Genomic DNA, 25,764 nt, shown 5'->3' with positions numbered 1-25,764 from the left:
ACTTGTGTTAGTGTTGAAAAACCACTTTTCGCACTTCTGTTGGTGCAGGAAACCACTTTTGCATTTGTATTAGTGTGGAAAAAAACCACTTATCGCACTTGTGTTAGTGTTGAAAAACCACTTTTCGCACTTGTTTTTTGTGTGGAAAAAACACTTTTTGCACTTGTGATAGTGTTGAAAAACCACTTTTCGCACTTGTGTTAGTGTTGAAAAACCACTTTTTGCACTTGTGTTAGTGTTGAAAAACCACTTTTCGCACTTGTATTGGTGTGGAAAAAATACTTTTTGCACTTGTGATAGTGTTGAAAAACCACTTTTCGCACTTGTGTTAGTGTTGAAAAACCACTTTTCGCACTTGTGTTAGTGTTGAAAAACCACTTTTCGCACTTGTGTTAGTATTGAAAAACCACTTTTTGCACTTGTGTTGGTGCAGGAAACCACTTTTGCACTTGTATTAGTGTGGAAAAAACACTTTTTGCACTTGTGATAGTGTTGAAAAACCACTTTTCGCACTTGTGTTGGTGCAGGAAACCACTTTTGCACTTGTATTAGTGTGGAAAAACCACTTTTCGCACTTGTGTCGGTGCAGGAAACCACTTTTGCACTTGTATTAGTGTGGAAAAAACACTTTTTGCACTTGTGATAGTGTTGAAAAACCACTTTCGCACTTGTGTTAGTGTTTAAAAACCACTTTTCGCACTTGTGTTGGTGCAGGAAACCACTTTTGCACTTGTATTAGTGTGGGAAAACCACTTATCGCACTTGTGTTAGTGTTGAAAACCCACTTTTGCACTTGTATTAGTGTGGGAAAACCACTTATCGCACTTGTGTTAGTGTTGAAAACCCACTTTTCGCACTTGTGTTAGTGTTGAAAAACCACTTTTCACACTTGTGTTGGTGCAGGAAACCACTTTTGCACTTGTATTAGTGTGGAAAAAACACTTTTTGCACTTGTGATAGTGTTGAAAAACTACTTTTCGCACTTGTGTTAGTGTTGAAAAACTACTTTTCGCACTTGTGTTAGTGTTGAAAAACTACTTTTCGCACTTGTGTTGGTGCAGGAAACCACTTTTGCACTTGTATTAGTGTGGAAAAAACACTTTTTGCACTTGTGATAGTGTTGAAAAACTACTTTTCGCACTTGTGTTAGTGTTGAAAAACCACTTTTCGCACTTGTGTTAGTGTTGAAAAACTACTTTTCGCACTTGTGTTGGTGCAGGAAACCACTTTTGCACTTGTATTAGTGTGGAAAAAACACTTTTTGCACTTGTGATAGTGTTGAAAAACCACTTTTCGCACTTCTGTTAGTGTTGAAAAACCCCTTTTCGCACTTGTGTTGGTGCAGGAAACCACTTTTGCACTTGTATTAGTGTGGAAAAAACACTTTTCGCACTTGTGTTAGTGTTGAAAATGCACTTTTCACACTTGTGTTAGTGTTGAAAAACCACTTTTCGCACTTGTGTTGGTGCAGGAAACCACTTTTGCACTTGTATTAGTGTGGAAAAACCACTTTTCGCACTTGTGTTAGTGTTGAAAAACCACTTTTCGCACTTGTGTTAGTGTTGAAAAACCACTTTTCGCACTTGTGTTGGTGCAGGAAACCACTTTTGCACTTGTATTAGTGTGGAAAAAACACTTTTTGCACTTGTGATAGTGTTGAAAAACCACTTTTCGCACTTGTGTTAGTGTTGAAAAACCACTTTTCGCACTTGTGTTGGTGCAGGAAACCACTTTTGCACTTGTATTAGTGTGGAAAAACCACTTTTCGCACTTGTGTTAGTGTTGAAAAACCACTTTTTGCACTTGTGCTAGTGTTGAAAAACCACTTTTCGCACTTCTGTTGGTGCAGGAAACCACTTTTGCATTTGTATTAGTGTGGAAAAACCACTTATCGCACTTGTGTTAGTGTTGAAAAACCACTTTTCGCACTTGTGTTAGTGTTGAAAAACCACTTTTCACACTTGTGTTGGTGCAGGAAACCACTTTTGCACTTGTATTAGTGTGGAAAAAACACTTTTTGCACTTGTGATAGTGTTGAAAAACCACTTTTCGCACTTGTGTTAGTGTTGAAAAACCACTTTTCGCACTTGTGTTAGTGTTGAAAAACTACTTTTCGCACTTGTGTTGGTGCAGGAAACCACTTTTGCACTTGTATTAGTGTGGAAAAAACACTTTTTGCACTTGTGATAGTGTTGAAAAACCACTTTTCGCACTTGTGTCAGTGTTGAAAAACCCCTTTTCGCACTTGTGTTGGTGCAGGAAACCACTTTTGCACTTGTATTAGTGTGGAAAAAACACTTTTCGCACTTGTGTTAGTGTTGAAAATGCACTTTTCACACTTGTGTTAGTGTTGAAAAACCACTTTTCGCACTTGTGTTGGTGCAGGAAACCACTTTTGCACTTGTATTACTGTGGAAAAACCACTTTTCGCACTTGTGTTAGTGTTGAAAAACCACTTTTCGCACTTGTGTTAGTGTTGAAAAACCACTTTTCGCACTTGTGTTGGTGCAGGAAACCACTTTTGCACTTGTATTAGTGTGGAAAAAACACTTTTTGCACTTGCGATAGTGTTGAAAAACCACTTTTCGCACTTGTGTTAGTGTTGAAAAACCACTTTTCGCACTTGTGTTGGTGCAGAAAACCACTTTTGCAGTTGTATTAGTGTGGAAAAACCACTTTTCGCACTTGTGTTAGTGTTGAAAAACCACTTTTCGCACTTCTGTTGTGCAGGAAACCACTTTTGCATTTGTATTAGTGTGGAAAAAAAACACTTTTTGCACTTGTGAAAGTGTTGAAAAAACACTTTTTGCACTTGTGATAGTGTTGAAAAACCACTTTTCGCACTTGTGTTAGTGTTGAAAAAACACTTTTCGCACTTGTGTTAGTGTTGAAAAACCACTTTTCGCACTTGTGTTAGTGTTGAAAAACCACTTTTCGCACTTGTGTTAGTGTTGAAAAACCACTTTTCGCACTTGTATTAGTGTGGAAAAAACACTTTTTGCACTTGTGATAGTGTTGAAATACCACTTTTCGCACTTGTGTTAGTGTTGAAAAACCACTTTTCACACTTGTGTTAGTGTTGAAAAACCACTTTTCGCACTTGTGTTAGTGTTGAAAAACCACTTTTCGCACTTGTGTTAGTGTTGAAAAACCACTTTTCGCACTTGTGTTGATGCAGGAAACCACTTTTGCACTTGTATTAGTGCGGAAAAAACCACTTTTCGCACTTGTATTAGTGTTGAAAAACCACTTTTCGCACTTGTGTTAGTGTTGAAAAACCACTTTTCGCACTTGTGCTAGTGTTGAAAAACCACTTTTCGCACTTGTGTTGGTGCAGGAAACCACTTTTGCACTTGTATTAGTGTGGAAAAAACACTTTTTGCACTTGTGATAGTGTTGAAAAACCACTTTTCGCACTTCTGTTAGTGTTGAAAAACCCCTTTTCGCACTTGTGTTAGTGCAGGAAACCACTTTTGCACTTGTATTAGTGTGGCAAAACCACTTTTCGCACTTGTGTTAGTGTTGAAAAACCACTTTTCGCACTTGTGTTAGTGTTGAAAAACCACTTTTCGCACTTGTGTTGGTGCAGGAAACCACTTTTGCACTTGTATTAGTGTGGAAAAAACACTTTTTGCACTTGTGATAGTGTTGAAAAACCACTTTTCGCACTTGTGTTAGTGTTGAAAAACCACTTTTCGCACTTGTGTTGGTGCAGGAAACCACTTTTGCACTTGTATTAGTGTGGAAAAACCACTTTTCGCACTTGTGTTAGTGTTGAAAAACCACTTTTTGCACTTGTGTTAGTGTTGAAAAACCACTTTTCGCACTTCTGTTGGTGCAGGAAACCACTTTTGCATTTGTATTAGTGTGGAAAAACCACTTATCGCACTTGTGTTAGTGTTGAAAAACCACTTTTCGCACTTGTGTTAGTGTTGAAAAACCCCTTTTCGCACTTGTGTTGGTGCAGGAAACCACTTTTGCACTTGTATTAGTGTGGAAAAAACACTTTTCGCACTTGTGTTAGTGTTGAAAATGCACTTTTCACACTTGTGTTAGTGTTGAAAAACCACTTTTCGCACTTGTGTTGGTGCAGGAAACCACTTTTGCACTTGTATTACTGTGGAAAAACCACTTTTCGCACTTGTGTTAGTGTTGAAAAACCACTTTTCGCACTTGTGTTAGTGTTGAAAAACCACTTTTCGCACTTGTGTTGGTGCAGGAAACCACTTTTGCACTTGTATTAGTGTGGAAAAAACACTTTTTGCACTTGTGATAGTGTTGAAAAACCACTTTTCGCACTTGTGTTAGTGTTGAAAAACCACTTTTCGCACTTGTGTTGGTGCAGGAAACCACTTTTGCACTTGTATTAGTGTGGAAAAAACACTTTTTGCACTTGTGATAGTGTTGAAAAACCACTTTTCACACTTGTGTTAGTGTTGAAAAACCACTTTTCGCACTTGTGTTAGTGTTGAAAAACCACTTTTCGCACTTGTGTTGGTGCAGGAAACCACTTTTGCACTTGTATTAGTGTGGAAAAAACACTTTTTGCACTTGTGATAGTGTTGAAAAACCACTTTTCGCACTTGTGTTAGTGTTGAAAAACCACTTTTCGCACTTGTGTTGGTGCAGAAAACCACTTTTGCAGTTGTAGTAGTGTGGAAAAACCACCTTTCGCACTTGTGTTAGTGTTGAAAAACCACTTTTTGCACTTGTGTTAGTGTTGAAAAACCACTTTTCGCACTTCTGTTTTGCAGGAAACCACTTTTGCATTTGTATTAGTGTGGAAAAAAAACACTTTTTGCACTTGTGAAAGTGTTGAAAAAACACTTTTTGCACTTGTGATAGTGTTGAAAAACCACTTTTCGCACTTGTGTTAGTGTTGAAAAAACACTTTTCGCACTTGTGTTAGTGTTGAAAAACCACTTTTCGCACTTGTGTTAGTGTTGAAAAACCACTTTTGCACTTGTATTAGTGTGGAAAAAACACTTTTTGCACTTGTGATAGTGTTGAAAAACCACTTTTCGCACTTGTGTTAGTGTTGAAAAACCCCTTTTCGCACTTGTGTTGGTGCAGGAAACCACTTTTGCACTTGTATTAGTGTGGAAAAAACACTTTTCGCACTTGTGTTAGTGTTGAAAATGCACTTTTCACACTTGTGTTAGTGTTGAAAAACCACTTTTCGCACTTGTGTTGGTGCAGGAAACCACTTTTGCACTTGTATTACTGTGGAAAAACCACTTTTCGCACTTGTGTTAGTGTTGAAAAACCACTTTTCGCACTTGTGTTAGTGTTGAAAAACCCCTTTTCGCACTTGTGTTGGTGCAGGAAACCACTTTTGCACTTGTATTAGTGTGGAAAAACACTTTTCGCACTTGTGTTAGTGTTGAAAAACCACTTTTCACACTTGTGTTAGTGTTGAAAAACCACTTTTCGCACTTGTATTAGTGTTGAAAAACCACTTTTCGCACTTGTGTTAGTGTTGAAAAACCACTTTTCGCACTTGTATTGGTGTGGAAAAAACACTTTTTGCACTTGTGATAGTGTTGAAAAACCACTTTTCGCACTTGTGTTAGTGTTGAAAAACCACTTTTCGCACTTGTGTTAGTGTTGAAAAACCACTTTTCGCACTTGTGTTAGTATTGAAAAACCACTTTTTGCACTTGTGTTGGTGCAGGAAACCACTTTTGCACTTGTATTAGTGTGGAAAAAACACTTTTTGCACTTGTGATAGTGTTGAAAAACCACTTTTTGCACTTGTGTTGGTGCAGGAAACCACTTTTGCACTTGTATTAGTGTGGAAAAACCACTTTTCGCACTTGTGTCGGTGCAGGAAACCACTTTTGCACTTGTATTAGTGTGGAAAAAACACTTTTTACACTTGTGATAGTGTTGAAAAACCACTTTCGCACTTGTGTTAGTGTTTAAAAACCACTTTTCGCACTTGTCTTGGTGCAGGAAACCACTTTTGCACATGTATTAGTGTGGGAAAACCACTTATCGCACTTGTGTTAGTGTTGAAAACCCACTTTTCGCACTTGTGTTAGTGTTGAAAAACCACTTTTCACAGTTGTGTTGGTGCAGGAAACCACTTTTGCACTTGTATTAGTGTGAAAAAAACACTTTTTGCACTTGTGATAGTGTTGAGTAACCACTTTTCACACTTGTGTTAGTGTTGAAAAACCACTTTTCGCACTTGTGTTAGTGTTGAAAAACTACTTTTCGCACTTGTGTTGGTGCAGGAAACCACTTTTGCACTTGTATTAGTGTGGAAAAAACACTTTTTGCACTTGTGATAGTGTTGAAAAACCACTTTTCGCACTTCTGTTAGTGTTGAAAAACCCCTTTTCGCACTTGTGTTGGTGCAGGAAACCACTTTTGCACTTGTATTAGTGTGGAAAAAACACTTTTCGCACTTGTGTTAGTGTTGAAAATGCACTTTTCACACTTGTGTTAGTGTTGAAAAACCACTTTTCGCACTTGTGTTGGTGCAGGAAACCACTTTTGCACTTGTATTAGTGTGGAAAAACCACTTTTCGCACTTGTGTTAGTGTTGAAAAACCACTTTTCGCACTTGTGTTAGTGTTGAAAAACCACTTTTCGCACTTGTGTTGGTGCAGGAAACCACTTTTGCAGTTGTATTAGTGTGGAAAAACCACTTTTTGCACTTGTGATAGTGTTGAAAAACTACTTTTCGCACTTGTGTTAGTGTTGAAAAACTACTTTTCGCACTTGTGTTGGTGCAGGAAACCACTTTTGCACTTGTATTAGTGTGGAAAAACCACTTTTCGCACTTGTGTTAGTGTTGAAAAACCACTTTTCGCACTTGTGTTAGTGTTGAAAAACCACTTTTCGCACTTGTGTTGGTGCAGGAAACCACTTTTGCAGTTGTATTAGTGTGGAAAAAACGCTTTTTGCACTTGTGATAGTGTTGAAAAACTACTTTTCGCACTTGTGTTAGTGTTGAAAAACCACTTTCGCACTTGTGTTAGTGTTTAAAAACCACTTTTCGCACTTGTCTTGGTGCAGGAAACCACTTTTGCACATGTATTAGTGTGGGAAAACCACTTATCGCACTTGTGTTAGTGTTGAAAACCCACTTTTCGCACTTGTGTTAGTGTTGAAAAACCACTTTTCACAGTTGTGTTGGTGCAGGAAACCACTTTTGCACTTGTATTAGTGTGAAAAAAACACTTTTTGCACTTGTGATAGTGTTGAGTAACCACTTTTCACACTTGTGTTAGTGTTGAAAAACCACTTTTCGCACTTGTGTTAGTGTTGAAAAACTACTTTTCGCACTTGTGTTGGTGCAGGAAACCACTTTTGCACTTGTATTAGTGTGGAAAAAACACTTTTTGCACTTGTGATAGTGTTGAAAAACCACTTTTCGCACTTCTGTTAGTGTTGAAAAACCCCTTTTCGCACTTGTGTTGGTGCAGGAAACCACTTTTGCACTTGTATTAGTGTGGAAAAAACACTTTTCGCACTTGTGTTAGTGTTGAAAATGCACTTTTCACACTTGTGTTAGTGTTGAAAAACCACTTTTCGCACTTGTGTTGGTGCAGGAAACCACTTTTGCACTTGTATTAGTGTGGAAAAACCACTTTTCGCACTTGTGTTAGTGTTGAAAAACCACTTTTCGCACTTGTGTTAGTGTTGAAAAACCACTTTTCGCACTTGTGTTGGTGCAGGAAACCACTTTTGCAGTTGTATTAGTGTGGAAAAACCACTTTTTGCACTTGTGATAGTGTTGAAAAACTACTTTTCGCACTTGTGTTAGTGTTGAAAAACTACTTTTCGCACTTGTGTTGGTGCAGGAAACCACTTTTGCACTTGTATTAGTGTGGAAAAACCACTTTTCGCACTTGTGTTAGTGTTGAAAAACCACTTTTCGCACTTGTGTTAGTGTTGAAAAACCACTTTTCGCACTTGTGTTGGTGCAGGAAACCACTTTTGCAGTTGTATTAGTGTGGAAAAAACGCTTTTTGCACTTGTGATAGTGTTGAAAAACTACTTTTCGCACTTGTGTTAGTGTTGAAAAACTACTTTTCGCACTTGTGTTAGTGTTGAAAAACTACTTTTCGCACTTGTGTTGGTGCAGGAAACCACTTTTGCACTTGTATTAGTGTGGAAAAAACACTTTTTGCACTTGTGATAGTGTTGAAAAACTACTTTTCGCACTTGTGTTAGTGTTGAAAAACCACTTTTCGCACTTGTGTTAGTGTTGAAAAACTACTTTTCGCACTTGTGTTGGTGCAGGAAACCACTTTTGCACTTGTATTAGTGTGGAAAAAACACTTTTTGCACTTGTGATAGTGTTGAAAAACCACTTTTCGCACTTCTGTTAGTGTTGAAAAACCCCTTTTCGCACTTGTGTTGGTGCAGGAAACCACTTTTGCACTTGTATTAGTGTGGAAAAAACACTTTTCGCACTTGTGTTAGTGTTGAAAATGCACTTTTCACACTTGTGTTAGTGTTGAAAAACCACTTTTCGCACTTGTGTTGGTGCAGGAAACCACTTTTGCACTTGTATTAGTGTGGAAAAACCACTTTTCGCACTTGTGTTAGTGTTGAAAAACCACTTTTCGCACTTGTGTTAGTGTTGAAAAACCACTTTTCGCACTTGTGTTGGTGCAGGAAACCACTTTTGCACTTGTATTAGTGTGGAAAAAACACTTTTTGCACTTGTGATAGTGTTGAAAAACCACTTTTCGCACTTGTGTTAGTGTTGAAAAACCACTTTTCGCACTTGTGTTGGTGCAGGAAACCACTTTTGCACTTGTATTAGTGTGGAAAAACCACTTTTCGCACTTGTGTTAGTGTTGAAAAACCACTTTTTGCACTTGTGCTAGTGTTGAAAAACCACTTTTCGCACTTCTGTTGGTGCAGGAAACCACTTTTGCATTTGTATTAGTGTGGAAAAACCACTTATCGCACTTGTGTTAGTGTTGAAAAACCACTTTTCGCACTTGTGTTAGTGTTGAAAAACCACTTTTCACACTTGTGTTGGTGCAGGAAACCACTTTTGCACTTGTATTAGTGTGGAAAAAACACTTTTTGCACTTGTGATAGTGTTGAAAAACCACTTTTCGCACTTGTGTTAGTGTTGAAAAACCACTTTTCGCACTTGTGTTAGTGTTGAAAAACTACTTTTCGCACTTGTGTTGGTGCAGGAAACCACTTTTGCACTTGTATTAGTGTGGAAAAAACACTTTTTGCACTTGTGATAGTGTTGAAAAACCACTTTTCGCACTTGTGTTAGTGTTGAAAAACCCCTTTTCGCACTTGTGTTGGTGCAGGAAACCACTTTTGCACTTGTATTAGTGTGGAAAAAACACTTTTCGCACTTGTGTTAGTGTTGAAAATGCACTTTTCACACTTGTGTTAGTGTTGAAAAACCACTTTTCGCACTTGTGTTGGTGCAGGAAACCACTTTTGCACTTGTATTACTGTGGAAAAACCACTTTTCGCACTTGTGTTAGTGTTGAAAAACCACTTTTCGCACTTGTGTTAGTGTTGAAAAACCACTTTTCGCACTTGTGTTGGTGCAGGAAACCACTTTTGCACTTGTATTAGTGTGGAAAAAACACTTTTTGCACTTGTGATAGTGTTGAAAAACCACTTTTCGCACTTGTGTTAGTGTTGAAAAACCACTTTTCGCACTTGTGTTGGTGCAGAAAACCACTTTTGCAGTTGTATTAGTGTGGAAAAACCACTTTTCGCACTTGTGTTAGTGTTGAAAAACCACTTTTCGCACTTCTGTTGTGCAGGAAACCACTTTTGCATTTGTATTAGTGTGGAAAAAAAACACTTTTTGCACTTGTGAAAGTGTTGAAAAAACACTTTTTGCACTTGTGATAGTGTTGAAAAACCACTTTTCGCACTTGTGTTAGTGTTGAAAAAACACTTTTCGCACTTGTGTTAGTGTTGAAAAACCACTTTTCGCACTTGTGTTAGTGTTGAAAAACCACTTTTCGCACTTGTGTTAGTGTTGAAAAACCACTTTTCGCACTTGTATTAGTGTGGAAAAAACACTTTTTGCACTTGTGATAGTGTTGAAATACCACTTTTCGCACTTGTGTTAGTGTTGAAAAACCACTTTTCACACTTGTGTTAGTGTTGAAAAACCACTTTTCGCACTTGTGTTAGTGTTGAAAAACCACTTTTCGCACTTGTGTTAGTGTTGAAAAACCACTTTTCGCACTTGTGTTGATGCAGGAAACCACTTTTGCACTTGTATTAGTGCGGAAAAAACCACTTTTCGCACTTGTATTAGTGTTGAAAAACCACTTTTCGCACTTGTGTTAGTGTTGAAAAACCACTTTTCGCACTTGTGCTAGTGTTGAAAAACCACTTTTCGCACTTGTGTTGGTGCAGGAAACCACTTTTGCACTTGTATTAGTGTGGAAAAAACACTTTTTGCACTTGTGATAGTGTTGAAAAACCACTTTTCGCACTTCTGTTAGTGTTGAAAAACCCCTTTTCGCACTTGTGTTGGTGCAGGAAACCACTTTTGCACTTGTATTAGTGTGGCAAAACCACTTTTCGCACTTGTGTTAGTGTTGAAAAACCACTTTTCGCACTTGTGTTAGTGTTGAAAAACCACTTTTCGCACTTGTGTTGGTGCAGGAAACCACTTTTGCACTTGTATTAGTGTGGAAAAAACACTTTTTGCACTTGTGATAGTGTTGAAAAACCACTTTTCGCACTTGTGTTAGTGTTGAAAAACCACTTTTCGCACTTGTGTTGGTGCAGGAAACCACTTTTGCACTTGTATTAGTGTGGAAAAACCACTTTTCGCACTTGTGTTGGTGTTGAAAAACCACTTTTTGCACTTGTGTTAGTGTTGAAAAACCACTTTTCGCACTTCTGTTGGTGCAGGAAACCACTTTTGCATTTGTATTAGTGTGGAAAAACCACTTATCGCACTTGTGTTAGTGTTGAAAAACCACTTTTCGCACTTGTGTTAGTGTTGAAAAACCCCTTTTCGCACTTGTGTTGGTGCAGGAAACCACTTTTGCACTTGTATTAGTGTGGAAAAAACACTTTTCGCACTTGTGTTAGTGTTGAAAATGCACTTTTCACACTTGTGTTAGTGTTGAAAAACCACTTTTCGCACTTGTGTTGGTGCAGGAAACCACTTTTGCACTTGTATTACTGTGGAAAAACCACTTTTCGCACTTGTGTTAGTGTTGAAAAACCACTTTTCGCACTTGTGTTAGTGTTGAAAAACCACTTTTCGCACTTGTGTTGGTGCAGGAAACCACTTTTGCACTTGTATTAGTGTGGAAAAAACACTTTTTGCACTTGTGATAGTGTTGAAAAACCACTTTTCGCACTTGTGTTAGTGTTGAAAAACCACTTTTCGCACTTGTGTTGGTGCAGGAAACCACTTTTGCACTTGTATTAGTGTGGAAAAAACACTTTTTGCACTTGTGATAGTGTTGAAAAACCACTTTTCACACTTGTGTTAGTGTTGAAAAACCACTTTTCGCACTTGTGTTAGTGTTGAAAAACCACTTTTCGCACTTGTGTTGGTGCAGGAAACCACTTTTGCACTTGTATTAGTGTGGAAAAAACACTTTTTGCACTTGTGATAGTGTTGAAAAACCACTTTTCGCACTTGTGTTAGTGTTGAAAAACCACTTTTCGCACTTGTGTTGGTGCAGAAAACCACTTTTGCAGTTGTAGTAGTGTGGAAAAACCACTTTTCGCACTTGTGTTAGTGTTGAAAAACCACTTTTTGCACTTGTGTTAGTGTTGAAAAACCACTTTTCGCACTTCTGTTTTGCAGGAAACCACTTTTGCATTTGTATTAGTGTGGAAAAAAAACACTTTTTGCACTTGTGAAAGTGTTGAAAAAACACTTTTTGCACTTGTGATAGTGTTGAAAAACCACTTTTCGCACTTGTGTTAGTGTTGAAAAAACACTTTTCGCACTTGTGTTAGTGTTGAAAAACCACTTTTCGCACTTGTGTTAGTGTTGAAAAACCACTTTTGCACTTGTATTAGTGTGGAAAAAACACTTTTTGCACTTGTGATAGTGTTGAAAAACCACTTTTCGCACTTGTGTTAGTGTTGAAAAACCCCTTTTCGCACTTGTGTTGGTGCAGGAAACCACTTTTGCACTTGTATTAGTGTGGAAAAAACACTTTTCGCACTTGTGTTAGTGTTGAAAATGCACTTTTCACACTTGTGTTAGTGTTGAAAAACCACTTTTCGCACTTGTGTTGGTGCAGGAAACCACTTTTGCACTTGTATTACTGTGGAAAAACCACTTTTCGCACTTGTGTTAGTGTTGAAAAACCACTTTTCGCACTTGTGTTAGTGTTGAAAAACCCCTTTTCGCACTTGTGTTGGTGCAGGAAACCACTTTTGCACTTGTATTAGTGTGGAAAAACACTTTTCGCACTTGTGTTAGTGTTGAAAAACCACTTTTCACACTTGTGTTAGTGTTGAAAAACCACTTTTCGCACTTGTATTAGTGTTGAAAAACCACTTTTCGCACTTGTGTTAGTGTTGAAAAACCACTTTTCGCACTTGTATTGGTGTGGAAAAAACACTTTTTGCACTTGTGATAGTGTTGAAAAACCACTTTTCGCACTTGTGTTAGTGTTGAAAAACCACTTTTCGCACTTGTGTTAGTGTTGAAAAACCACTTTTCGCACTTGTGTTAGTATTGAAAAACCACTTTTTGCACTTGTGTTGGTGCAGGAAACCACTTTTGCACTTGTATTAGTGTGGAAAAAACACTTTTTGCACTTGTGATAGTGTTGAAAAACCACTTTTCGCACTTGTGTTGGTGCAGGAAACCACTTTTGCACTTGTATTAGTGTGGAAAAACCACTTTTCGCACTTGTGTCGGTGCAGGAAACCACTTTTGCACTTGTATTAGTGTGGAAAAAACACTTTTTACACTTGTGATAGTGTTGAAAAACCACTTTCGCACTTGTGTTAGTGTTTAAAAACCACTTTTCGCACTTGTCTTGGTGCAGGAAACCACTTTTGCACATGTATTAGTGTGGGAAAACCACTTATCGCACTTGTGTTAGTGTTGAAAACCCACTTTTCGCACTTGTGTTAGTGTTGAAAAACCACTTTTCACAGTTGTGTTGGTGCAGGAAACCACTTTTGCACTTGTATTAGTGTGAAAAAAACACTTTTTGCACTTGTGATAGTGTTGAGTAACCACTTTTCACACTTGTGTTAGTGTTGAAAAACCACTTTTCGCACTTGTGTTAGTGTTGAAAAACTACTTTTCGCACTTGTGTTGGTGCAGGAAACCACTTTTGCACTTGTATTAGTGTGGAAAAAACACTTTTTGCACTTGTGATAGTGTTGAAAAACCACTTTTCGCACTTCTGTTAGTGTTGAAAAACCCCTTTTCGCACTTGTGTTGGTGCAGGAAACCACTTTTGCACTTGTATTAGTGTGGAAAAAACACTTTTCGCACTTGTGTTAGTGTTGAAAATGCACTTTTCACACTTGTGTTAGTGTTGAAAAACCACTTTTCGCACTTGTGTTGGTGCAGGAAACCACTTTTGCACTTGTATTAGTGTGGAAAAACCACTTTTCGCACTTGTGTTAGTGTTGAAAAACCACTTTTCGCACTTGTGTTAGTGTTGAAAAACCACTTTTCGCACTTGTGTTGGTGCAGGAAACCACTTTTGCACTTGTATTAGTGTGGAAAAAACACTTTTTGCACTTGTGATAGTGTTGAAAAACCACTTTTCGCACTTGTGTTAGTGTTGAAAAACCACTTTTCGCACTTGTGTTGGTGCAGGAAACCACTTTTGCACTTGTATTAGTGTGGAAAAACCACTTTTCGCACTTGTGTTAGTGTTGAAAAACCACTTTTTGCACTTGTGCTAGTGTTGAAAAACCACTTTTCGCACTTCTGTTGGTGCAGGAAACCACTTTTGCATTTGTATTAGTGTGGAAAAACCACTTATCGCACTTGTGTTAATGTTGAAAAACCACTTTTCGCACTTGTGTTAGTGTTGAAAAACCACTTTTCACACTTGTGTTGGTGCAGGAAACCACTTTTGCACTTGTATTAGTGTGGAAAAAACACTTTTTGCACTTGTGATAGTGTTGAAAAACCACTTTTCGCACTTGTGTTAGTGTTGAAAAACCACTTTTCGCACTTGTGTTAGTGTTGAAAAACTACTTTTCGCACTTGTGTTGGTGCAGGAAACCACTTTTGCACTTGTATTAGTGTGGAAAAAACACTTTTTGCACTTGTGATAGTGTTGAAAAACCACTTTTCGCACTTGTGTTAGTGTTGAAAAACCACTTTTTGCACTTGTGCTAGTGTTGAAAAACCCCTTTTCGCACTTGTGTTGGTGCAGGAAACCACTTTTGCACTTGTATTAGTGTGGAAAAAACACTTTTCGCACTTGTGTTAGTGTTGAAAAACCACTTTTCACACTTGTGTTAGTGTTGAAAAACCACTTTTCGCACTTGTGTTAGTGTTGAAAAACCACTTTTCGCACTTGTGTTAGTGTTGAAAAACCACTTTTCGCACTTGTGTTGATGCAGGAAACCACTTTTGCACTTGTATTAGTGCGGAAAAAACCACTTTTCGCACTTGTATTAGTGTTGAAAAACCACTTTTCGCACTTGTGTTAGTGTTGAAAAACCACTTTTCGCACTTGTGCTAGTGTTGAAAAACCACTTTTCGCACTTGTGTTGGTGCAGGAAACCACTTTTGCACTTGTATTAGTGTGGAAAAAACACTTTTTGCACTTGTGATAGTGTTGAAAAACCACTTTTCGCACTTCTGTTAGTGTTGAAAAACCCCTTTTCGCACTTGTGTTGGTGCAGGAAACCACTTTTGCACTTGTATTAGTGTGGTAAAACCACTTTTCGCACTTGTGTTAGTGTTGAAAAACCACTTTTCGCACTTGTGTTAGTGTTGAAAAACCACTTTTCGCACTTGTGTTGGTGCAGGAAACCACTTTTGCACTTGTATTAGTGTGGAAAAAACACTTTTTGCACTTGTGATAGTGTTGAAAAACCACTTTTCGCACTTGTGTTAGTGTTGAAAAACCACTTTTCGCACTTGTGTTGGTGCAGGAAACCACTTTTGCACTTGTATTAGTGTGGAAAAACCACTTTTCGCACTTGTGTTAGTGTTGAAAAACCACTTTTTGCACTTGTGTTAGTGTTGAAAAACCACTTTTCGCACTTCTGTTGGTGCAGGAAACCACTTTTGCATTTGTATTAGTGTGGAAAAACCACTTATCGCACTTGTGTTAGTGTTGAAAAACCACTTTTCGCACTTGTGTTAGTGTTGAAAAACCCCTTTTCGCACTTGTGTTGGTGCAGGAAACCACTTTTGCACTTGTATTAGTGTGGAAAAAACACTTTTCGCACTTGTGTTAGTGTTGAAAATGCACTTTTCACACTTGTGTTAGTGTTGAAAAACCACTTTTCGCACTTGTGTTGGTGCAGGAAACCACTTTTGCACTTGTATTACTGTGGAAAAACCACTTTTCGCACTTGTGTTAGTGTTGAAAAACCACTTTTCGCACTTGTGTTAGTGTTGAAAAACCACTTTTCGCACTTGTGTTGGTGCAGGAAACCACTTTTGCACTTGTATTAGTGTGGAAAAAACACTTTTTGCACTTGTGATAGTGTTGAAAAACCACTTTTCGCACTTGTGTTAGTGTTGAAAAACCACTTTTCGCACTTGTGTTGGTGCAGGAAACCACTTTTGCACTTGTATTAGTGTGGAAAAAACACTTTTTGCACTTGTGATAGTGTTGAAAAACCACTTTTCACACTTGTGTTAGTGTTGAAAAACCACTTTTCGCACTTGTGTTAGTGTTGAAAAACCACTTTTCGCACTTGTGTTGGTGCAGGAAACCACTTTTGCACTTGTATTAGTGTGGAAAAAACACTTTTTGCACTTGTGATAGTGTTGAAAAACCACTTTTCGCACTTGTGTTAGTGTTGAAAAACCACTTTTCGCACTTGTGTTGGTGCAGAAAACCACTTTTGCAGTTGTAGTAGTGTGGAAAAACCACTTTTCGCACTTGTGTTAGTGTTGAAAAACCACTTTTTGCACTTGTGTTAGTGTTGAAAAACCACTTTTCGCACTTCTGTTTTGCAGGAAACCACTTTTGCATTTGTATTAGTGTGGAAAAAAAACACTTTTTGCACTTGTGAAAGTGTTGAAAAAACACTTTTTGCACTTGTGATAGTGTTGAAAAACCACTTTTCGCACTTGTGTTAGTGTTGAAAAAACACTTTTCGCACTTGTGTTAGTGTTGAAAAACCACTTTTCGCACTTGTGTTAGTGTTGAAAAACCACTTTTGCACTTGTATTAGTGTGGAAAAAACACTTTTTGCACTTGTGATAGTGTTGAAAAACCACTTTTCGCACTTGTGTTAGTGTTGAAAAACCCCTTTTCGCACTTGTGTTGGTGCAGGAAACCACTTTTGCACTTGTATTAGTGTGGAAAAAACACTTTTCGCACTTGTGTTAGTGTTGAAAATGCACTTTTCACACTTGTGTTAGTGTTGAAAAACCACTTTTCGCACTTGTGTTGGTGCAGGAAACCACTTTTGCACTTGTATTACTGTGGAAAAACCACTTTTCGCACTTGTATTGGTGTGGAAAAAACACTTTTTGCACTTGTGATAGTGTTGAAAAACCACTTTTCGCACTTGTGTTAGTGTTGAAAAACCACTTTTCGCACTTGTGTTAGTGTTGAAAAACCACTTTTCGCACTTGTGTTAGTATTGAAAAACCACTTTTTGCACTTGTGTTGGTGCAGGAAACCACTTTTGCACTTGTATTAGTGTGGAAAAAACACTTTTTGCACTTGTGATAGTGTTGAAAAACCACTTTTCGCACTTGTGTTGGTGCAGGAAACCACTTTTGCACTTGTATTAGTGTGGAAAAACCACTTTTCGCACTTGTGTCGGTGCAGGAAACCACTTTTGCACTTGTATTAGTGTGGAAAAAACACTTTTTACACTTGTGATAGTGTTGAAAAACCACTTTCGCACTTGTGTTAGTGTTTAAAAACCACTTTTCGCACTTGTCTTGGTGCAGGAAACCACTTTTGCACATGTATTAGTGTGGGAAAACCACTTATCGCACTTGTGTTAGTGTTGAAAACCCACTTTTCGCACTTGTGTTAGTGTTGAAAAACCACTTTTCACAGTTGTGTTGGTGCAGGAAACCACTTTTGCACTTGTATTAGTGTGAAAAAAACACTTTTTGCACTTGTGATAGTGTTGAGTAACCACTTTTCACACTTGTGTTAGTGTTGAAAAACCACTTTTCGCACTTGTGTTAGTGTTGAAAAACTACTTTTCGCACTTGTGTTGGTGCAGGAAACCACTTTTGCACTTGTATTAGTGTGGAAAAAACACTTTTTGCACTTGTGATAGTGTTGAAAAACCACTTTTCGCACTTCTGTTAGTGTTGAAAAACCCCTTTTCGCACTTGTGTTGGTGCAGGAAACCACTTTTGCACTTGTATTAGTGTGGAAAAAACACTTTTCGCACTTGTGTTAGTGTTGAAAATGCACTTTTCACACTTGTGTTAGTGTTGAAAAACCACTTTTCGCACTTGTGTTGGTGCAGGAAACCACTTTTGCACTTGTATTAGTGTGGAAAAACCACTTTTCGCACTTGTGTTAGTGTTGAAAAACCACTTTTCGCACTTGTGTTAGTGTTGAAAAACCACTTTTCGCACTTGTGTTGGTGCAGGAAACCACTTTTGCACTTGTATTAGTGTGGAAAAAACACTTTTTGCACTTGTGATAGTGTTGAAAAACCACTTTTCGCACTTGTGTTAGTGTTGAAAAACCACTTTTCGCACTTGTGTTGGTGCAGGAAACCACTTTTGCACTTGTATTAGTGTGGAAAAACCACTTTTCGCACTTGTGTTAGTGTTGAAAAACCACTTTTTGCACTTGTGCTAGTGTTGAAAAACCACTTTTCGCACTTCTGTTGGTGCAGGAAACCACTTTTGCATTTGTATTAGTGTGGAAAAACCACTTATCGCACTTGTGTTAATGTTGAAAAACCACTTTTCGCACTTGTGTTAGTGTTGAAAAACCACTTTTCACACTTGTGTTGGTGCAGGAAACCACTTTTGCACTTGTATTAGTGTGGAAAAAACACTTTTTGCACTTGTGATAGTGTTGAAAAACCACTTTTCGCACTTGTGTTAGTGTTGAAAAACCACTTTTCGCACTTGTGTTAGTGTTGAAAAACTACTTTTCGCACTTGTGTTGGTGCAGGAAACCACTTTTGCACTTGTATTAGTGTGGAAAAAACACTTTTTGCACTTGTGATAGTGTTGAAAAACCACTTTTCGCACTTGTGTTAGTGTTGAAAAACCACTTTTCGCACTTGTGTTGGTGCAGAAAACCACTTTTGCAGTTGTAGTAGTGTGGAAAAACCACTTTTCGCACTTGTGTTAGTGTTGAAAAACCACTTTTTGCACTTGTGTTAGTGTTGAAAACCCACTTTTCGCACTTCTGTTTTGCAGGAAACCACTTTTGCATTTGTATTAGTGTGGAAAAAAAACACTTTTTGCACTTGTGAAAGTGTTGAAAAAACACTTTTTGCACTTGTGATAGTGTTGAAAAACCACTTTTCGCACTTGTGTTAGTGTTGAAAAAACACTTTTCGCACTTGTGTTAGTGTTGAAAAACCACTTTTCGCACTTGTGTTAGTGTTGAAAAACCACTTTTGCACTTGTATTAGTGTGGAAAAAACACTTTTTGCACTTGTGATAGTGTTGAAAAACCACTTTTCGCACTTGTGTTAGTGTTGAAAAACCCCTTTTCGCACTTGTGTTGGTGCAGGAAACCACTTTTGCACTTGTATTAGTGTGGAAAAAACACTTTTCGCACTTGTGTTAGTGTTGAAAATGCACTTTTCACACTTGTGTTAGTGTTGAAAAACCACTTTTCGCACTTGTGTTGGTGCAGGAAACCACTTTTGCACTTGTATTACTGTGGAAAAACCACTTTTCGCACTTGTGTTAGTGTTGAAAAACCACTTTTCGCACTTGTGTTAGTGTTGAAAAACCCCTTTTCGCACTTGTGTTGGTGCAGGAAACCACTTTTGCACTTGTATTAGTGTGGAAAAACACTTTTCGCACTTGTGTTAGTGTTGAAAAACCACTTTTCACACTTGTGTTAGTGTTGAAAAACCACTTTTCGCACTTGTATTAGTGTTGAAAAACCACTTTTCGCACTTGTGTTAGTGTTGAAAAACCACTTTTCGCACTTGTATTGGTGTGGAAAAAACACTTTTTGCACTTGTGATAGTGTTGAAAAACCACTTTTCGCACTTGTGTTAGTGTTGAAAAACCACTTTTCGCACTTGTGTTAGTGTTGAAAAACCACTTTTCGCACTTGTGTTAGTATTGAAAAACCACTTTTTGCACTTGTGTTGGTGCAGGAAACCACTTTTGCACTTGTATTAGTGTGGAAAAAACACTTTTTGCACTTGTGATAGTGTTGAAAAACCACTTTTCGCACTTGTGTTGGTGCAGGAAACCACTTTTGCACTTGTATTAGTGTGGAAAAACCACTTTTCGCACTTGTGTCGGTGCAGGAAACCACTTTTGCACTTGTATTAGTGTGGAAAAAACACTTTTTACACTTGTGATAGTGTTGAAAAACCACTTTCGCACTTGTGTTAGTGTTTAAAAACCACTTTTCGCACTTGTCTTGGTGCAGGAAACCACTTTTGCACATGTATTAGTGTGGGAAAACCACTTATCGCACTTGTGTTAGTGTTGAAAACCCACTTTTCGCACTTGTGTTAGTGTTGAAAAACCACTTTTCACAGTTGTGTTGGTGCAGGAAACCACTTTTGCACTTGTATTAGTGTGAAAAAAACACTTTTTGCACTTGTGATAGTGTTGAGTAACCACTTTTCACACTTGTGTTAGTGTTGAAAAACCACTTTTCGCACTTGTGTTAGTGTTGAAAAACTACTTTTCGCACTTGTGTTGGTGCAGGAAACCACTTTTGCACTTGTATTAGTGTGGAAAAAACACTTTTTGCACTTGTGATAGTGTTGAAAAACCACTTTTCGCACTTCTGTTAGTGTTGAAAAACCCCTTTTCGCACTTGTGTTGGTGCAGGAAACCACTTTTGCACTTGTATTAGTGTGGAAAAAACACTTTTCGCACTTGTGTTAGTGTTGAAAATGCACTTTTCACACTTGTGTTAGTGTTGAAAAACCACTTTTCGCACTTGTGTTGGTGCAGGAAACCACTTTTGCACTTGTATTAGTGTGGAAAAACCACTTTTCGCACTTGTGTTAGTGTTGAAAAACCACTTTTCGCACTTGTGTTAGTGTTGAAAAACCACTTTTCGCACTTGTGTTGGTGCAGGAAACCACTTTTGCACTTGTATTAGTGTGGAAAAAACACTTTTTGCACTTGTGATAGTGTTGAAAAACCACTTTTCGCACTTGTGTTAGTGTTGAAAAACCACTTTTCGCACTTGTGTTGGTGCAGGAAACCACTTTTGCACTTGTATTAGTGTGGAAAAACCACTTTTCGCACTTGTGTTAGTGTTGAAAAACCACTTTTTGCACTTGTGCTAGTGTTGAAAAACCACTTTTCGCACTTCTGTTGGTGCAGGAAACCACTTTTGCATTTGTATTAGTGTGGAAAAACCACTTATCGCACTTGTGTTAATGTTGAAAAACCACTTTTCGCACTTGTGTTAGTGTTGAAAAACCACTTTTCACACTTGTGTTGGTGCAGGAAACCACTTTTGCACTTGTATTAGTGTGGAAAAAACACTTTTTGCACTTGTGATAGTGTTGAAAAACCACTTTTCGCACTTGTGTTAGTGTTGAAAAACCACTTTTCGCACTTGTGTTAGTGTTGAAAAACTACTTTTCGCACTTGTGTTGGTGCAGGAAACCACTTTTGCACTTGTATTAGTGTGGAAAAAACACTTTTTGCACTTGTGATAGTGTTGAAAAACCACTTTTCGCACTTGTGTTAGTGTTGAAAAACCACTTTTTGCACTTGTGCTAGTGTTGAAAAACCCCTTTTCGCACTTGTGTTGGTGCAGGAAACCACTTTTGCACTTGTATTAGTGTGGAAAAAACACTTTTCGCACTTGTGTTAGTGTTGAAAAACCACTTTTCACACTTGTGTTAGTGTTGAAAAACCACTTTTCGCACTTGTGTTAGTGTTGAAAAACCACTTTTCGCACTTGTGTTAGTGTTGAAAAACCACTTTTCGCACTTGTGTTGATGCAGGAAACCACTTTTGCACTTGTATTAGTGCGGAAAAAACCACTTTTCGCACTTGTATTAGTGTTGAAAAACCACTTTTCGCACTTGTGTTAGTGTTGAAAAACCACTTTTCGCACTTGTGCTAGTGTTGAAAAACCACTTTTCGCACTTGTGTTGGTGCAGGAAACCACTTTTGCACTTGTATTAGTGTGGAAAAAACACTTTTTGCACTTGTGATAGTGTTGAAAAACCACTTTTCGCACTTCTGTTAGTGTTGAAAAACCCCTTTTCGCACTTGTGTTGGTGCAGGAAACCACTTTTGCACTTGTATTAGTGTGGTAAAACCACTTTTCGCACTTGTGTTAGTGTTGAAAAACCACTTTTCGCACTTGTGTTAGTGTTGAAAAACCACTTTTCGCACTTGTGTTGGTGCAGGAAACCACTTTTGCACTTGTATTAGTGTGGAAAAAACACTTTTTGCACTTGTGATAGTGTTGAAAAACCACTTTTCGCACTTGTGTTAGTGTTGAAAAACCACTTTTCGCACTTGTGTTGGTGCAGGAAACCACTTTTGCACTTGTATTAGTGTGGAAAAACCACTTTTCGCACTTGTGTTAGTGTTGAAAAACCACTTTTTGCACTTGTGTTAGTGTTGAAAAACCACTTTTCGCACTTCTGTTGGTGCAGGAAACCACTTTTGCATTTGTATTAGTGTGGAAAAACCACTTATCGCACTTGTGTTAGTGTTGAAAAACCACTTTTCGCACTTGTGTTAGTGTTGAAAAACCCCTTTTCGCACTTGTGTTGGTGCAGGAAACCACTTTTGCACTTGTATTAGTGTGGAAAAAACACTTTTCGCACTTGTGTTAGTGTTGAAAATGCACTTTTCACACTTGTGTTAGTGTTGAAAAACCACTTTTCGCACTTGTGTTGGTGCAGGAAACCACTTTTGCACTTGTATTACTGTGGAAAAACCACTTTTCGCACTTGTGTTAGTGTTGAAAAACCACTTTTCGCACTTGTGTTAGTGTTGAAAAACCACTTTTCGCACTTGTGTTGGTGCAGGAAACCACTTTTGCACTTGTATTAGTGTGGAAAAAACACTTTTTGCACTTGTGATAGTGTTGAAAAACCACTTTTCGCACTTGTGTTAGTGTTGAAAAACCACTTTTCGCACTTGTGTTGGTGCAGGAAACCACTTTTGCACTTGTATTAGTGTGGAAAAAACACTTTTTGCACTTGTGATAGTGTTGAAAAACCACTTTTCACACTTGTGTTAGTGTTGAAAAACCACTTTTCGCACTTGTGTTAGTGTTGAAAAACCACTTTTCGCACTTGTGTTGGTGCAGGAAACCACTTTTGCACTTGTATTAGTGTGGAAAAAACACTTTTTGCACTTGTGATAGTGTTGAAAAACCACTTTTCGCACTTGTGTTAGTGTTGAAAAACCACTTTTCGCACTTGTGTTGGTGCAGAAAACCACTTTTGCAGTTGTAGTAGTGTGGAAAAACCACTTTTCGCACTTGTGTTAGTGTTGAAAAACCACTTTTTGCACTTGTGTTAGTGTTGAAAAACCACTTTTCGCACTTCTGTTTTGCAGGAAACCACTTTTGCATTTGTATTAGTGTGGAAAAAAAACACTTTTTGCACTTGTGAAAGTGTTGAAAAAACACTTTTTGCACTTGTGATAGTGTTGAAAAACCACTTTTCGCACTTGTGTTAGTGTTGAAAAAACACTTTTCGCACTTGTGTTAGTGTTGAAAAACCACTTTTCGCACTTGTGTTAGTGTTGAAAAACCACTTTTGCACTTGTATTAGTGTGGAAAAAACACTTTTTGCACTTGTGATAGTGTTGAAAAACCACTTTTCGCACTTGTGTTAGTGTTGAAAAACCCCTTTTCGCACTTGTGTTGGTGCAGGAAACCACTTTTGCACTTGTATTAGTGTGGAAAAAACACTTTTCGCACTTGTGTTAGTGTTGAAAATGCACTTTTCACACTTGTGTTAGTGTTGAAAAACCACTTTTCGCACTTGTGTTGGTGCAGGAAACCACTTTTGCACTTGTATTACTGTGGAAAAACCACTTTTCGCACTTGTGTTAGTGTTGAAAAACCACTTTTCGCACTTGTGTTAGTGTTGAAAAACCCCTTTTCGCACTTGTGTTGGTGCAGGAAACCACTTTTGCACTTGTATTAGTGTGGAAAAACACTTTTCGCACTTGTGTTAGTGTTGAAAAACCACTTTTCACACTTGTGTTAGTGTTGAAAAACCACTTTTCGCACTTGTATTAGTGTTGAAAAACCACTTTTCGCACTTGTGTTAGTGTTGAAAAACCACTTTTCGCACTTGTATTGGTGTGGAAAAAACACTTTTTGCACTTGTGATAGTGTTGAAAAACCACTTTTCGCACTTGTGTTAGTGTTGAAAAACCACTTTTCGCACTTGTGTTAGTGTTGAAAAACCACTTTTCGCACTTGTGTTAGTATTGAAAAACCACTTTTTGCACTTGTGTTGGTGCAGGAAACCACTTTTGCACTTGTATTAGTGTGGAAAAAACACTTTTTGCACTTGTGATAGTGTTGAAAAACCACTTTTCGCACTTGTGTTGGTGCAGGAAACCACTTTTGCACTTGTATTAGTGTGGAAAAACCACTTTTCGCACTTGTGTCGGTGCAGGAAACCACTTTTGCACTTGTATTAGTGTGGAAAAAACACTTTTTACACTTGTGATAGTGTTGAAAAACCACTTTCGCACTTGTGTTAGTGTTTAAAAACCACTTTTCGCACTTGTCTTGGTGCAGGAAACCACTTTTGCACATGTATTAGTGTGGGAAAACCACTTATCGCACTTGTGTTAGTGTTGAAAACCCACTTTTCGCACTTGTGTTAGTGTTGAAAAACCACTTTTCACAGTTGTGTTGGTGCAGGAAACCACTTTTGCACTTGTATTAGTGTGAAAAAAACACTTTTTGCACTTGTGATAGTGTTGAGTAACCACTTTTCACACTTGTGTTAGTGTTGAAAAACCACTTTTCGCACTTGTGTTAGTGTTGAAAAACTACTTTTCGCACTTGTGTTGGTGCAGTAAACCACTTTTGCACTTGTATTAGTGTGGAAAAAACACTTTTTGCACTTGTGATAGTGTTGAAAAACCACTTTTCGCACTTCTGTTAGTGTTGAAAAACCCCTTTTCGCACTTGTGTTGGTGCAGGAAACCACTTTTGCACTTGTATTAGTGTGGAAAAAACACTTTTCGCACTTGTGTTAGTGTTGAAAATGCACTTTTCACACTTGTGTTAGTGTTGAAAAACCACTTTTCGCACTTGTGTTGGTGCAGGAAACCACTTTTGCACTTGTATTAGTGTGGAAAAACCACTTTTCGCACTTGTGTTAGTGTTGAAAAACCACTTTTCGCACTTGTGTTAGTGTTGAAAAACCACTTTTCGCACTTGTGTTGGTGCAGGAAACCACTTTTGCACTTGTATTAGTGTGGAAAAAACACTTTTTGCACTTGTGATAGTGTTGAAAAACCACTTTTCGCACTTGTGTTAGTGTTGAAAAACCACTTTTCGCACTTGTGTTGGTGCAGGAAACCACTTTTGCACTTGTATTAGTGTGGAAAAACCACTTTTCGCACTTGTGTTAGTGTTGAAAAACCACTTTTTGCACTTGTGCTAGTGTTGAAAAACCACTTTTCGCACTTCTGTTGGTGCAGGAAACCACTTTTGCATTTGTATTAGTGTGGAAAAACCACTTATCGCACTTGTGTTAATGTTGAAAAACCACTTTTCGCACTTGTGTTAGTGTTGAAAAACCACTTTTCACACTTGTGTTGGTGCAGGAAACCACTTTTGCACTTGTATTAGTGTGGAAAAAACACTTTTTGCACTTGTGATAGTGTTGAAAAACCACTTTTCGCACTTGTGTTAGTGTTGAAAAACCACTTTTCGCACTTGTGTTAGTGTTGAAAAACTACTTTTCGCACTTGTGTTGGTGCAGGAAACCACTTTTGCACTTGTATTAGTGTGGAAAAAACACTTTTTGCACTTGTGATAGTGTTGAAAAACCACTTTTCGCACTTGTGTTAGTGTTGAAAAACCACTTTTTGCACTTGTGCTAGTGTTGAAAAACCCCTTTTCGCACTTGTGTTGGTGCAGGAAACCACTTTTGCACTTGTATTAGTGTGGAAAAAACACTTTTCGCACTTGTGTTAGTGTTGAAAATGCACTTTTCACACTTGTGTTAGTGTTGAAAAACCACTTTTCGCACTTGTGTTGGTGCAGGAAACCACTTTTGCACTTGTATTACTGTGGAAAAACCACTTTTCGCACTTGTGTTAGTGTTGAAAAACCACTTTTCGCACTTGTGTTAGTGTTGAAAAACCACTTTTCGCACTTGTGTTGGTGCAGGAAACCACTTTTGCACTTGTATTAGTGTGGAAAAAACACTTTTTGCACTTGTGATAGTGTTGAAAAACCACTTTTCGCACTTGTGTTAGTGTTGAAAAACCACTTTTCGCACTTGTGTTGG

Source organism: Myxine glutinosa, chromosome 2 (genome assembly GCF_964187855.1).
Source record: "Myxine glutinosa chromosome 2, kmMyxGlut1.1, whole genome shotgun sequence".
Lineage (NCBI taxonomy): Eukaryota > Metazoa > Chordata > Myxini > Myxiniformes > Myxinidae > Myxine > Myxine glutinosa.
Note: the sequence above shows the minus strand (reverse complement) of the source record.